Genomic DNA, 4,593 nt, shown 5'->3' with positions numbered 1-4,593 from the left:
GAACGTCACCATACTGTTAAAGAGACCCTGTCACCAACAGGAAACAACAATACATGTCTGCACTTGTTGTAGAAGTAACCTTGTTTTATAAACTTGAGCACTTCCAGTAAAAATGGATTGAATCATAAAAAAATGACAGGTTTGGATGTCCGCACAGGTAGATAATAAGCAGAAAATATGTTAAATGTACATACAGTCTTATGGAAGATCTCTGGTGTGGCCTGGTGACAGGGTCTCTTTAACCCATACCTTTTACACCAGAAACAAAAGCAGAGCTGTGGCCTCGACCACCACTCCAAAAAGGAAATCCTGTAGCACACCAAGGCTGCTGGATACTTTACTGCAGCTTGTATAGCATCACAAAGTCCTGCCTTAGGTCCACAACTCTATGACGCGTTTCACCTAATCACAGGTTTAATCATACGGATGCGTAGAGGTGCAGAGCTGCGGCCTGCAGCAACCAGACCCCTAATCACAAGTTAATCATAGTGAGGCGTAGCGACTCTATGTTCCATTTTCCCGCAGGTCAGAGACTGTAGCCGAATGGTTCCTACAGTCACCAGCATCACTTCCTCAAGCTTCCATTGGCATTTTCTGCTCCACTTTCTTCATAAAAATATATGTCAACCTGAGAGAACGAGACCTGGAAACCTCCACGTGGCAGAGGCCTCACTTGCCTGTGTCTAAGGGACTGTTTGCATTGGCTCTTGCAGCAAATCAGATTTCAGATCTGATTTATCAAATGCAGGGACAGAGCTGGTTGCAATGGTCAACCTCCGTCAAACACCTTGATAAACGCGGCATGGAATGAAGATAGGTGCTTTGCATCGGCACTTCAGAAAATCGGGTCAGAGGATTTGAGTCCTTTTTTGGCGTGCTGCTAGAAGATTTACAGCAGGGAAGAATGCAGCATATAGGAGAGGCTCAGCGAGGATTCTGTATGGAACATGCCAGGCATAGCTGCAGGAAGAAAGGAGATCCCCTGATAACACAGTCTTCCCAGCACAGATATGAGAGACAGAGGAGCCCTTCTTCATATCTATGGAAGATGAAAGAAAACACCCACCTTGTAACCCTTAAAACTCAAAAATATACGAAGATTCTAAATGCTAGACGTGTTAATGTGTAACTAAACCCAAGACCAAAAACATATAGTAGCTTGCCGGCCCTTAGATGAGGTGGCTGCATTAGTTTCATCTGCCATTTCTGCCAGTAACACTTCCTATCTTACCTCCTTCTTGTCATTTGGGAATTGTAAGTGATGCTTATAGTCACATGTAAAGCAGAGCTGGGATGGACGGAGCTTGCAAATAGAGGGTGCAACTTCTGGCCTCTGGCACAAAGATTTCCAGTTTTCGGTCCATGGAAACCAAACTCTTATGCGTGATGGCTAGGAACACTTTCAGGAACTGAGCGGACACCCCACGATCTGCCTCCATCTTCCCAGCGCCAAACAAGAAGCACTGGCTGCCTGGACTACTGCCACTGCAGAGTCTCCAACAGCAGCTGTGCTTTTGGGGACCAGTATAATTGCATATTAAAAGGTAGCTGGTAGGAAGACAGAGGTGCAGAGGCAGAAGCTCCTGCCCCAGATGAGCACCCATCACCACAGTGCACGAGGTTGTCAGACTGGCCTGGCCTACAGCACTGCAGCAGATATGTTTTTGGGGACCAATATAAAGACATATTAAAGGTAACTGGTGGAAAGACAGAGGTGCAGAGGCTCCTGCCCCAGATGAGCCCCTATCACCACAGTGCACGAGGGTGTTGGACTGGCCTGGCCTGGCCTACAGCACTGCAGCAGATATGTTTTTTGGGACCAATATAAAGACATATTAAAGGTAACTGGTGGGAAGACAGCTGTGCAGAGGCAGGAGAGGCTCCTGTCCAAGATGAGCCCCTATCACCACAGTGCACAAGGTTGTCGGACTGGCCCTGCCTACTGCACTACAGCAGCTATTTTTTTGGGGACCAATATGAATTCATATTAAAGGTAACTGGTGGAAAGAGCAGTGCAGAGGCAGGAGAGACTGCTGCCTCTGCAGAGCCCCCATCACCACAGGGTCCGAGGGTGTTGGACTGGCCCTGCCTACTGCACTTCATTACAGCAGATATGTTTTTGAGGACCAATATAACTTCATCTTAAAGGTAACTGGTTGGAAGACAGATGTGCAGAGGCAGGGGAGGCTCCTGTCCCAGATGAGCCCCCATCACCACAGTACAGGGTGTCAGACCGGCCCTGCCTATTGCCCTGTCATGTTTGAACAGTATGAGGACACACAAGGGAACACTGATCCTTTCCAAAATACAGTGTCTACCTCCACTAAAACAGCAAAAGAGGTTTTTGAGAGCAATATGTAGACTTCCACAAATGCTGCGGCTTCAACCATTTCTCATGAAATGACCTGAAACAAGGCTGAACCTACAATTCCTGATCTGTATATTTTCTGGGTCAGCCCTGAAGGCCAGGCAGCCAGCATTATCAGAAAAGCTCATAGCTTGGTTGTTTCACCTCAACTACGGCCTGCAGAGCATCCTCCTTCATTGTTTGTCGATCGCCCAGCAATTTCTGAACTTCTGTTTGGGCTAAAGCTTCCACGTCAACTGCCTGGTCCTGTGTGAAGGCATAATAGAACACAAAAGGTATCAATGTACCCATACAGAAGATAATGACTAATCAATACAAGTCCAAAGATCAGCTCGGTGCCTCTGATGAATATTTATGCTAGCTCATTGGTCAGACAGTGTGAAGACAGGATGCAGAATAGATAAGGATGGACGACCATGGAGTAAGGTAACATTGGATGACTAAATGGTTTTCCACAAAGCAAACAATCTGCTTGAAAACCTCCAGGTGAAGACTGCTATACTAGGTCTGGGGCAGTGACATCACTTCCAGTGAAGCCGAAAATGTTCTGTTCCACTAGCAAGTGGCCTAAAGTCACAGCAGCATCTATCTGCTGATTTCACAAAGGAAGACGCTGTATTGTTAACCTACACTATACGATAACTGGAATCTGATTGGTTGTTCTGGTGGGAACAAATACAGCTTTCATACCTGTCCAGTTCCATTCCTTCTATGTCCCTCCCCACCTCCTCTCACCTGTTGGGTCTCGTTGAATATACGCAGTTGTCTCTCCAGATCGGCAGCCTGCAAGACGGCCGCGGAATGCCCTCTGTCCCTATACTCCCGCAGCTGCTGCAGGTCCTTCCGGGCCTCTTGTAGCTTCTCCTCGCAGGCCTGCAGCTGCCCACGGAGAGCTGTAAATGGAAGGCAGACAGTAAGGGTCAAGCACAGCCAGATTAAAGGTAGCTATTTAGATTCTCTCTAGCCTGTAGTGTACACAGTGTCTTGTGCGTACTCTGGTAAAGTCAAATCCTCACTGATGTCCCCTCTTCCTGGAAAGGAGGCTGTAAAGTCCCAGTGCGTGCACAGAAATGAGACCAACTTGAGGACATCACCTAAGAAGTGGTATTAGGCCACTGGCTTTATTTGTACACGTGCGGCCGTGTTTTTGCAGCCCATGTGCTCGGGAACGGGAGGTGTAAATGCAGACTGATCATCACCTGACTACACAGTGCATGAAATGCTATTCTAACACTCATAGGGCCCATATCCAATGAAAATTACATTCCAAAATTAACCAAAATTGCAACTTGTATGATCACACTGGAAATATTTGAAAATATATTAAAGTGTACATAAATCCAAAACGTTATTCTTTTGTTTTAGATAGGGCAGGAAAAGGTTAAAACTAGGGATGCACAGATACCGAGTATTTGGGCGAGTACTAGTCCAAATGGTCCGATACCTTTTCCCGATACTGGAATTTCCGGTCAGAGGAAGATTTCCTCTGACCGGCAGTGTCGTAGGGGAACATGGAGCTGGCTTCCCGGGCAATCAGGAAGCTGGGCGGTGAGTAATGACTCCCGGCTTCATGATTGGCTGGGAAGCCGGCTCCATGCTGATTGGATTGGCCAATCAGCATGGAGCCGGCTTCCTGGCCAATCATTACTCGCCGCCCAGCTTCCTGATTGGCCAGGACGCAGGCTCGATGTTGATTGGCTGAGAAGCCGGTTTCCCGCCAATCACAGTCGAACCGGTCAAACAACATGGACCCGGCTTCCTGGGCAATCAGGAAGCTGGGTAACATGTCATTACCCGCCGCCAGGCTACCTGATTGCCCGGGAAGCTGTCTGGATGCCAGCGGAAGCACCGATATTGGTACTGGGAGTACCGAAAGCAAAATATCGGTAGTCATACTCGATACCGAAAAAAACGGTATCGTTGCACCGCTAGTTAAAATCCCTATTAAGTTATATGTTGCTGCCTGTGTCTTCTTGAGGAGGATTATTGGTTCAGCTTTTAGTCTGATAACAAGTCACTTTCTGTCTCGGTGACAATGGTCACTAGGACGATCACTGGGGCATATCCCCCACTAGTGTGGACAGAGACAAGAATACAACCTTGAAAAAGGGTCTAACCCTTCCCCACTCTATCCAAAAAATAAAATAAATAAAGTCAAATGTTGCCTTTACATACACTTTAAAGATTTTCTGTGCTTATGTTCTTAATGTGCAAACATGCTTCCC

This window comes from Nanorana parkeri, unplaced genomic scaffold (assembly GCF_000935625.1).
Source record: "Nanorana parkeri isolate BGI_ZX_2015 unplaced genomic scaffold, ASM93562v1 scaffold237, whole genome shotgun sequence".
Lineage (NCBI taxonomy): Eukaryota > Metazoa > Chordata > Amphibia > Anura > Dicroglossidae > Nanorana > Nanorana parkeri.
The sequence above is the reverse complement of the archived record's forward strand: the minus strand, read 5'-3'. Positions refer to the sequence as shown.